This window comes from Dendrobates tinctorius, unplaced genomic scaffold (assembly GCF_039654945.1).
Source record: "Dendrobates tinctorius isolate UK_male_01 unplaced genomic scaffold, ASM3965494v1 ptg000155l, whole genome shotgun sequence".
In the NCBI taxonomy this organism is placed as follows: domain Eukaryota; kingdom Metazoa; phylum Chordata; class Amphibia; order Anura; family Dendrobatidae; genus Dendrobates; species Dendrobates tinctorius.
The window spans coordinates 19,729,272-19,741,182 of NW_027361822.1; the positions used below are offsets into that span (position 1 = coordinate 19,729,272).

General features: G+C 44.5%; 1 protein-coding gene across 1 annotated transcript in view; it reads left to right on the forward strand.

Annotated features, from left to right (window-relative positions):
- The first annotated feature begins 333 nt into the window (after positions 1 to 333).
- The window catches only part of LOC141051184 (uncharacterized), a 105,441-nt gene continuing 93,863 nt past the window's right edge, over positions 334 to 11,911 (forward strand). The window contains exon 1 of the mRNA XM_073548047.1: positions 334 to 653. The gene's annotated coding sequence lies outside the window, so the exon portion shown is untranslated. The remainder of the gene's footprint in view (positions 654 to 11,911) is intronic.

An 11,911-nucleotide genomic window follows, 5' to 3' on the forward strand; every position in this document is an offset into this window, starting at 1 on the left:
ACCTCGTACACACACGGCTCTGCTACATCCACCCTGTAAACCCCTCCTGACCCCACACAGAAACTTCTCCTCATCCAGCACCATGACAACCAGCACAGCAGAGTCCTGCATACACTGAGGCCCCTGATCATGTGACCCCTGACTCCTCCCCTCCTGTGACCTCATCCCAGGTCCTGTGCGCACAGAGCAGCCATATATGTGGAGTGCGGCTCTGCAGGTGGAGGTAGGTGCTGGAGATTCCCCATTACTGGGCTGCACAGGGGGGAGTAACCCCTCCATTCCCGGAGATAGCGCCCTCTGCAGGTGGAGGTAGGTGCTGGAGATTCCCCATTACTGGGCTGCACAGGGGGCAGTAACCCCTCCATTCCCGGAGATAGCGCCCCCTGCAGGTGGAGGTAGGTGCTGGAGATTCCCCATTACTGGGCTGCACAGGGGGCAGTAACCCCTCCATTCCCGGTGATAGCGCCCCCTGCAGGTGGAGGTAGGTGCTGGAGATTCCCCATTACTGGGCTGCACAGGGGGCAGTAACCCCTCCATTCCCGGAGATAGCGCCCCCTGCAGGTGGAGGTAGGTGCTGGAGATTCCCCATTACTGGGCTGCACAGGGGGCAGTAACCCCTCCATTCCCGGAGATAGCGCCCCCTGCAGGTGGAGGTAGGTGCTGGAGATTCCCCATTACTGGGCTGCACAGGGGGCAGTAACCCCTCCATTCCCGGAGATAGCGACCTCTGCCATGTGTATATGGCCAGTAATAGAGCGCTGGCTGGGCTCATGTATACAGGGGAGGGCGCTCTGGGTTGGGGGCAGATGACGCTTTCTCTCTGGGGTGGAGATTACAGGGAATAATGGAAATGTCGGGTTTTTCTCTCCATAGAAATCTGGAGAAATTGAGAATCTGTCATTTCCCTCCTTTTGGCTGTAATAGTTTGGAATAAAGGGATTTCCCATGAAATGTCTGTGGCGTCGGTCCTGTGCTGAGGACGCTGATCCCGGAGACTGTGGGGCCGAATAAGGAGAAAACACAGAGGCGTCACATGATCACAAACAGTCTCTTTCTCTGTCTCTATGATGAGGAACGTGTGTGCTTCGGGACTGTGGGCAGAGTCTTTCCTTGGTTTCTCTGTCTTAGAGCAGGAAGATGAGACTCTTCCTACAATCCCACCCCAGAACACGAGCATATCATTAACTGAAAATATTCAACACTGATTACACAAGAACCACAAGACGGATTTCTTCACCCCAGGGATGATTTTAATCGGTATAACAACGCCAACCTGACACTGTCTGTAGTTTACTTAGCAAAATCCTACTGACAGGTTCGCTATAAAATATATCAACCGAAAAGATATGTCAATGCTGACATCTAACCATGATGCCAGCAGCCGCCTGCCCTTGTGCATGTCGCAATATCATCCAGATTAATGCCTGTTTCATCCAGGCATGTAGCAAGTTTATAGGGGGGAAGATCTTTCACATCAAATTTTACTGCACTATTACATGATGAGGAAGTAAAAATATGGTATCCGAAATTCAAAAGTCTTTTCTCACTTTTGTCCTTTTATTCTTTAGCCTCAATGTAGGAGGAATAGACCTGTGTGTCACAAACTACACAGTAAGGCTTCCAACACACGTCAGTGTTTCCAGTACGTGTGGCGTCCGTTTTCACACATACTGTAGACACATGCACATCCATTATAATCTATGGGGCTGCGCACATGTCCGTGTGCTTACACAGACCGTGTCACCCACACTTAGACATGTCCATTTTTTCTGGCAGCACAGAAGTCAATACATTCCTCACTTATTACTGTACATAAAATATGCCATCCATGTGGCACATACTAGAAGGCCATTAAAATAATGTCTGAAACACAACAAGAAAACACAAAATGACAAATTTGCAAAAAATACTCTGCAGTAAAAACATGACAGTAATCAGCAAGTGCTGTATAACAAATACAGGGTATTTAGTCGATACGTTTTTTGCAAAAAATGTATACCAAGCTGCTCCACCACGTCACAGTAACCCTTCACAAAGCAGTCCCTATCTAATGTATTTAAAACCTGAACATGTGAACAGTGTCTAAATGAACAGGATACAGACAGGCGCCTCCTAGTGTATGGGCTTGTGGTGTAAGACAGCTCATTTATGTGCATGTCACACAGGAGGAGGGTGGGGTCTCCCAAACCGTGCTGAGCACGGAAAAAACGGATTAAAAACATATGTGACATGCACAAGTGTGAACAAGTCGGTCAGACAATGCTCACACCACCCAATGGCTGAAACACAACAAGGAAACACAAAATGACAAATTTGCAAAAAAAAAACCCTTCGTGAAGGGTTACAGTGACATGGTGAAGCGGCTTGGTATACATTTTTTGCAAAAAACGTATCGACTAAATACCCTGTATTTGTTATCCAGCACTTGCTGATTACTGTCATATTTTTTTACTGCAGAGTATTTTTGCAAATTTGTCATTTTGTGTTTTCTTGTGTTTCAGCCATTGGGTGGTATGAGCATTGTCTGACCGACTTGTTCACACTTGTGCATGTCACATAAGTTTTTAATCCATTAAAATAATGTTTTAAAGATGTGCAAAGACAGAGAACGATAGCTAGATATGAGGTAAATCGATATATATGAGATATTTATGAAATATATAATTAGTGACTTGCGTGTATAGCGTACTGTACGTGTGTTAACCTAATAAATAAATGAAAAAACAATTTTAGGAAACCAGCAAAAGTAAAGCAGACAGTTGTGATCTGATATAATCAGGCTGGGAAGGTCCTTGATTATTAGGCCTTTCCCAGGCTTAAAATACCAGCCCACAGCTATCCCAGAAGTGGAGGATCACATGAGATGCTCTAATTCTGGCACTTCGCCTTCTATCTTCTTGATTGCCCTGGTGCATAGGTAATCGGGCTTGAGGTTGATGTCAGCTGTGAATTGTCAAAAGTACAGCTGACATCAAGGCATGGGTTTAGTAATAGTTGTCTATTAGATGCCTCCATTACTAACCATGTATTAAAAAGAAAAAGGTACACACAAAAATAAAAAAAAAAAACACTACTGGTTCACCAATTTATTAAAAAAAAGAAATATCACTCAGGTCCTACATTGTCCACAAATGGAATTCTGAAAAACATAAATCCAACATAGTCCACAAATGGAAATCTGAAAAACATAAAAAAGAGAAATACAAACAAAACACTGTCCTTTGTTCACCAATTTATTAGAAAGCAAGGTTCTCACGCAAGTCTGACATAGTCCAGCACTTTCCACGACGTTCCCTGCTCCGGTTGTCCAAAGCCTATGGAGTCTCTTTCTGAAGCTCCATAGGCTTTAGCAGCAGCCAATCACGGGTCATGCTGTGCTCCGTGAGACCTGGTGACAATGAAGAGGTTGATGTCAGTTGTGTTTTTGGACAATTCACAGCTCCCATCAGCCCCAATCCCCATTACCCAGATTGCCAACACACCAGGGCAATAGGGAAGAGCAAAGGCGAAGTGCCAGAATTGGAGCATCTCATGGGATGCTTCACTTCTGTGGCAGCTGAGGGCTGGGGAGGGCCCAATAACCAGGGACCTTCACAGCCTGATAATATCAGCTTTCAGATTTCTGCTTTACCTTTGCTGGTTACCAAAAAATGGGAGGGACCCCACGTCATTTTTTTTCATTTATTTATTAGCTTAACCAAGTACAGTAAGCTACACACGCAAGGCACCAGGGCTGTGGAGTCGGAGTCGTGGAGTCGGAGTTAGTTTTGGTTGGAGTCGGTAGAAATGTACCGACTCCAGCATTAAAAAAAAATGTATTAATATTTCATAATTGAACTTTCATATGAATTTTATAAATGTTACTCAAATATATATGTTCTATCAAACTATGAACAACAGTGATAAGCAGTTCTGCTGGAGATAGAGACATTTCTTACTTCTTGTGTGTCACTGTTCTCCACTGCCCTTATCTAATCTTATACTTGGTTAACCTCATGCTGCCCCAACCCCCCTACTTACAATGTATGAAACTGAAAGTGAAAATGTGTTGCAAATTCTTAGTAGTAAAGCTCCTCCTCTAGACTAGATCATACTAGGTGTGCGTCTTCCAAGCATCTCACAGCTGCCTGCTACTCAGAAGAGGAAGACTGTAAGAAGTATTATCCTTTCATCAAACTTTGCATCAGTTAACTGTGAGTACATGAGGAATAATAACAGTATTACTGACCACTATATCAGTTGTACGACCTGGCAATAATTTTGTACAATTGTTTTTAGGAAAAACAATTGTCATTTGGATTGTGAATGCAGAATTAAAAACCTGAGTGTCAAAGAAGCATCACATTAAATCAGCTGTATTTGAACATTTCACCATCACTCAAGATAGAAAACATTATGTCTGTCAGTGTATGACAAATGATCCAGACGAAAACAAATGCTGTGAAGCCAAGATGAGTGCATATTCAGGCAAAGATAAAAATGCTCCTACCAGAGCTTCTAATCTAAAGAGACATTTACAGCGCTTTCATCCTGAAGTACTGAAAGCAGTGGATGAGAAAGACTGCATCCAAACCAATGAACCAGTGCCCAGCTCTTCCAGCCAAACAAAGGAGCAGAGAACTTTGCAGCCATCAGTTGCAAGATATTTTGTCAGTGACAAAGTTACTGTGACAATGACAGTAGATACATTTAAAAAACAGATCATAGAGCTTGTTGTAAAGGATAGTGTGCCTATTTCATTATTTTCACGACCAGCTTTTATGTGTCTGAATGGTGAAATGGCCCGCAAGCTTGGTGTTTCTCTGGAGAGAGAGAGTATTAGAAAATTAGTAATCGAAGAAGCTTTTAAACAAAAGGAAGAACTTAAAAAAACTCTCAAGGGACGCTTTCTGTTTCTTAAAATGGATGCCTGCACACGTCACAGAGTGAACTATTTTGCCATCAATGTCCGATTTGTTTGTGACAAAAATGAAATAGTTACCAAGACATTGGCAGTAAAAGACACCAAAGCTCATCACACCGGTGAGTTTCTCCAGGTCTTGGTGGAAAAGGTTCTGCAAGACTATGAACTTAAAAAAGAGCAAGTTCTTTCTGTCGTAACTGACAATGCTTCAAATATGATAAGTACTATTAAGCTAATGAATGAGAGTAATGATGGTGACCAGCAGCTAGAAGAACATTCTGGGTCCACAGACACAGAAATGTTTGAAATAGAGGAACACAGTATTGTAACTGAGGAGCAAACTGAAGTTGCTTCAGATGAACAGCAGCATGATAGTTTAGATGATCTTGTTGAAACTGTGTCAATATGTTCTTTCATTCATCACATGCGCTGTGTTGTGCATACGCTACAGCTGGCTATAAGAGGCAGTCTGCAAGAAGGACATGCTGCTGCACTGATTGGCAAGGTGAGAAAATTGGCTACTGTTGCCAGAACCCCTAAAGTTGACTCAATTTTGAAGAGACGTGCTGGAAAAGGGGCAATTATTGATCAAGCCACACGATGGGGCAGTACTTACTTAACGATTCAGCGCTTGGTTGAACTGAAAACCTTTCTTGTAGACATGGCTAACCCTCAACTGACGCTAAATGAAAGTCAGTGAAATCAGGTGACTGAGCTGGAAAAATTGCTAGAGCACCCATTTACAGTGACTAAAAAATTACAAGCAGAGGACTTAACTCCAGGTATTTTCTTAAAGGAGTGGAAGAACCTGATGTTTCTGATGTTTCGCCTGTCCCAAAGAGGAGGGTTAATTGCAAGTGGCATTGCTACATCAATGAAACAGAGAGAGGAGCTACTATTACAAAATAACATTCTTTTGGCAGCTGTTTATGTAGACCCAATGCATCGGATTCTTCTAGATGATCAACAGCTAAGTAAAGGAAAAGAAGCTCTGTTTGAAATAGCAGTAAGGATGAAAGGGTTGCAGAACAGTCAGGAGGAACAAGAAGAATTTGGTCGTCCTGCCACATCTTCACCCTCATCATCAACTGATGAAGAATTTAATTTCGAAAAATATTTGGATCACAAGGACCGTGCAAAGCGTTCCCGCATAGAAGGAGTCATCCCCATCAAGGAACACAGCCAGTACATTTCAGCAGAATTTTTCATGTGCACTAAAAGAAATTGAGAAATTTGACCGTTCATCAAAAATAACAGTGCAACAAGCGATTCCTCTGTATCCTGACATTGTCAGAGATGTTGCCCGAGTGGTTACTGCTTTGCCACCAACACAAGTTAATGTAGAGAGGTTGTTCTCTGCTCTCAAAATAATTAGATCAGATTTGAGGGCATCCATGAAGGAGGATCTGACAGAGGCAATACTTTTTCTGAGGACAAATTTATAGATTTCTTCTTATTAACTGCATAAAAGTGTTTATTGCATATTTACTTACAGTTTAGAAAAGTTTATAAAAGTTATTTGCTATATTCTAATTGTATTCTAATGTAGTTTTTGCTCTAAGTGGTCTGATTACTTATATGATGGTGAGAAACTGAATAAGCACGATGTTTAATATTTTACAACAGTAAATTTGTTGTTATGAATTGGCCATTTATGAAGGAGCCAGAGCCGGAGCCTGATAAAATCCAGGAGTCGGAGTCGCAACTGTGGCTTACCGACTTCACAGCCCTGCAAGGCACTAATTATATATCTCTCAGATATCTATTACTTATCTATCTTTCCATTTCGTCCCTCCAGACAGCACAATGGAGGTAGTCCTCCCTTGACCTATAGCGGGACAGGATCACAGAGAGGATAAAAGGCCCCTCCACCCTCGAGTGTTTTTCCTGTCCCAAAGGGGACGGTTGTATGAGAGGTTGCTCCATGAGGAGTGAAGATAGAAGGTGAATGTTTGATGGGGCCCAGGGGGATCGGGCGGCTGGTCCAAACCCTCCCCCTGTCAAGTAGCCTGGGGCTGAAACCCTCCTGGGTGGGGGTCCCTCAGCCAGAGACCAGGGGGATCGGGCGGCTGGTCCAAACCTTTCCCCTGTCAAGTAGCCCGGGGCTGAAACCCTCCTGGGTGGGGGTCCCTCAGCCACAGAGACCAGGGCCAGGGGGATCGGGCGGCTGGTCCAAACCTTTCCCCTGTCAAGTAGCCCGGGGCTGAAACCCTCCTGGGTGGGGGTCCCTCAGCCACAGAGACCAGGGTGCGGACAAGGCCCCTGGGTAGAGCTGCTTCCTCTCGCAGTGGAGGCTCTCTGCTCCGACGCCGGCCTGCAAGCCACTGCTACTTCTGGAAATCGTGTGGGGGAGAAGGTCGTCGCTCCTCCGGTGATGCCAGAGCAGGTCGGCGTGCGTTCCATGGTAGAACGCAGAAGTGCAGAACAAGACAGGCAACAGGCTGGTTTCCTGGATCTCGTGGGGCACAGGAGAGGAAATCATTGGCAGTAATGCAGCATTCCTGAAGGGACGCTGCTTCCCTCTATTGTGGGCTCTCGACGTTACCAGCTCCCCCTGGTTTTCTAGCAGGTATAGAGTCAGCACAGGTAAGTGCACGGTGGGATGCTGTGTTGATGGCCTAGGCCTCTGGGCTGATGCTAGTCTCATGCCTTTGTGCCGAAGCTGCTCATGTGCTGAGGTATATTTTCACATATATGCAGCTAAGCCTTGTAAGTCTGGGCTATAATAAGGCCATATGTCCAGGTTACATCCCATGATTCGACTTAACTACTCCATTCATAGGAGGACACATGGAGTTAATGCAGCACAGTGTCTCCATGAAGACGGCCCTCCAGCTGCAGCTCAGTAATTACCTCCTTCGGGTGGGGTCAGTCTCACAAGTGAGATGTTCCATTAAGAGCGGAGGTTTATCCAGAACCCTGAGAGATTGCTCTCTTGGATGTAACTGGGGGCCTGGTCTATTGTTTGGCACCTTCAAGCAGAGCCGTAGTCTGTCTGTGCCTCTGCACTTCATATTGCATCATGTTGCTTCTATGCATTATATTGAGTGCCTCTATGCTTCATATTGCATTATAGTGCTGCTATGCTTTATATTGAGTGCCTCTGTGCATCATAGTGCCTCTATGCATTACATTGAATATCTCAGTGCATCACATTGCCTCTATGCATTATATTGAGTGCCTCTTTGCTTCATATAGCATTATAGTGCTTCTACGCTTTGTTGAGTGCCTTTATGCATCATATTGCTTCAGGTTGCCTCTGCATCATATTGCATCATAGTGCTTCTATGCTTTATGTTGAGTGCCTCTATGGATCAGATTGCTTCATGGCGCCTCTGCATTATATTGCATCATATGGCATCCATAGTGCCTTGGGACATCATAGGGCAGCATAGTGCGTCTGTACATCATATTGCATCAAAGTGCCTCTATGCATTATATTGAGTGCATCACGTTGCATCATATTGCTGCATAGTTCCTCTATGCATCATATTGCATCATAGGGCTACATAGTGCCTTTGAGCATCATAATGTTTCATGGTGCCTTTCTGCATCATATTGCATCATAGTGCCTCTCTGCATCATAGTGCTCATAGTGCCTCTGCATCATATCGCCTCATAGTACATCATATTGCATCAGAGTGCCTCTAGGCATTGAGTGCATCAGGTTGCACCATATGGCTTCATTGTGCCTCTATGCATCATATTGCATCATTGTGCCTCTATGCATCATATTGCATCATTGTGCCTCTATGCATCATATTGCATCATAGTGCTTCACAGCGCCTCTGCATCATATCACATCATAGTACGTCAGATTGCATCATAGTGCCTCTAGGCATTATATTGAGTGCATCAGGTTGCACCATATGGCGTCATAGTGCCTCTATGCATCAGATGGCATCATAGGGCCTCTGCATATTGAATCATAGTGCTTCACAGTGCCTCTGCATCATATTGCATCATAGTGCTTCACAGTGCCACTGCATCATAGTGCTTCACACTGCCTCCGCATCATATTGCATCATAGTGCTTCACAGTGCCACTGCATCATAGTGCTTCACAGTGCCTCCGCATCATATTGCATCATAATGCTTCACAGTGCCACTGCATCATAGTGCTTCACAGTGCCTCTGTATCCTATTGCATCATATTACATCATATTGCATCCTAGTACCTTCGTGCATCATATTCCATCGGAGTGTTTCATCGAGCCTTTGTGCATCATATTGCATCGGAGTGCTTCCTAGTGGCTAAATGAATCATATTGCATCATAGCGCTTCATATGGCATCATAGTGCTTCATAGCGTCTCTATGCATCAGATTGCGTCATAATGCTTCGGTGCATCAGATAGCATCATAGTGCTTTGGTGCCCCTGTGCCTCATGGTGTATCATTAGTGTTTCATAGTACTTCATAGTACATCATGGTGCCTTAGTGCTTTATAGTACTTCGGGCGTGGTGGCTTTGTGCCTCTGGCTGGGGCTTCTGGCTTGGACCATCTGACTTGTGCCTTGTTGCGTGGCCGCACCCTGTATTGTTGGCCTACCACTTTACATTTTGTCTCTGGCCCAGAGTCCTTGAGTTTTGGACCCAGATCCAACTTCTGTTGCTTCATTCTTGGCATCCGGGATAGCCAAAAAAAAAACAAACCTATGCTTGAATTGGCCTAGTATAATAGCATTTCTTCCGTCTGGAACAAAGCTACTGCCTTGAGTGCTAAAGGCAAGTCTCTTTCATAATAAGCTTTAAAGGGAGACATACATCTTTGGGTTCATCCTACAAGGAATATACTACTGTCCTGGGAGCTATAAATCCCAGGAGGGGGAAGGACAGAATCCTTCCCAGCTCCACATACAGCAATCAGACTAGTTGCCTTGATTAACATCCTGTAGACAGATTCTTGTCACGTAAGTCTGTTGTATTATGTTTACCAGGGACTGTAGCACTGCCTTTGTACCTTGTGGCGAAACAGCAGCACTGCGTCAGGTGGCAGATGATCCCACACCCACTGTTCTTACAGCAGTCAGGGCTCCGGAGATAAAGAATCGGTAACCAGGACTCTTACAGTCCATAGTTCCATTGCCTCACAGTAGGTAATCCCCCTCTGTGATGGGGAGAAAACTACTCTCTAGCTATAGGGTATGGTTACTCCCACCATGGCAGTCTGGGTGTATAAATATCACTGAGAATATTGCCTTTTAGGCTCTGCGGGTATATATGTGTGTGGTTAATAGATAAGTTGACTTATATATAACGTCTGGACTAATGACTCGTATAGAGGCAGTTCGAAATAATCTCTCGTATCAGAGGATTTTTACCGACAACCCCCCACCAACACCACTTTCATCGAGTCCAGACTCCCTGTGTCTAACATACTGTAGGTAAAACAGGAGTGGTGATCACGTTTTCCTTTCCGTGCTTCTAATGGGAAGCCTGATGTTGGTAATGGCAGGACTTATTACCTGCCAGATAGCGTATTTCCTAAGTTTCTATAATATATAAAACCCTTACTTGGGGTTTAGACATCAAAGGATTCGGAATAGACGTGATCTCCTGGATGAGTAATGTATGTGCATCCCAATGCTCTGCCATTATCCATGTACTAACTGTTACTGGTTTGATCTTCCCGCAGTCCAGGGTCTCTGTCTTGCAGGTTTCCTTGTACTATGGTAAGCTGATCTCTAACCAGGGTTTAACCTGAGCCCAGGAGGACCGATGAAGGAACAGTCTTTTGTTGTTAACCACATGCCGCGGATTACTGGTCTGTACAGTCGTCATGGTGTTGTGGCTGCGGCTATCACCATACTTTGCTGGGCAATAAGGTTTTTAAACCTATTCTGTGGCGGCGGTGTTTATAAGTATCGTCACAACAACTATAATTCACTGCGGTTCATTATTGGTATTGGGGTACAAGGTGTGTGTTTCACTCTGTTTCTGCTGCATACCTTGTTTACCACATCCATACTGAAATTGGCCATTATAGACATAGATCAGACACTCACTACGGTGTTTATCTTTGCGGATTTCTTTAGATATCTATATTTCTTTTGATCTTTCAGATCATTTCTATATCTGGCCTGGTTCTTGCCTGAGACTTTGGTCCTTGGGTTTCTGTACCCTCCCTGGGATCTTTCCTTTGGTATTCTCCATGGTGCTGTCCGGAGGGACGAAATGGAAAAAGGGAATTAGACCTACCGGTAATTCTATTTCCAGTAGTACCTCAGGACAGCACCCTTAATTCCCACCCTTATGTTTGTCTTTAGGCTTGCACGGGATCAATCTTCCGGCAGATCGTTTGTCCGTCAGGTCGCCATGGCTCGAGACTAAGATGAAGCTGTTAAATGGTCTCTTATATACGCGTTTGTAAGGGCGTGTGTAGACCATTTCCATCCATCCTCGGTGGTACTTTGAAAAAACACTGGAGGTGGGAGGTGCCTTTTAACCTCTCTGTGATCCTGTCCCGCTATAGGTCAAGAGAGGACTACCTCCATGGTACTGTCCTGAGAGACTACTGGAAACAGAATTACCGGTAGGTCTAATTACCTTTTTAACCTTTGCACATCTTTAACACCTAAAATTCTATAATTCCTCTTCTGCATTCTATTCCGTATATGTCTCAAGGACACACATACAGCCAACAGAAAACCTCACGGATAGTGAAAATGGACCTTCTCAGTCATACTTTTTTAAGCTGACATGTGAAGAGGACCGATCATGACCAGTCCCCGTAGCTCTCTGTCTACCATCCAACACCCTTCACTGTGGGAAGCAGTGCTCCCCACAAAATTCTTGTTGCGTCACCCAGAGACCTAAATAGTAGTTCATTGATTCCCGGACAGATGTCTGGTGGTGGACAGCATTGTTTACTTGGTGGGTCTCACCAGCTATCGGTCAGTTGAAGAAACGAAACACTGGCTATATAAAATAGCAGGAGATGGGTGGATGAAGGAATAACGTGAAAGGACTATATCCACAGTGAAAGGTGCTGGCTATGAGCACAGAGT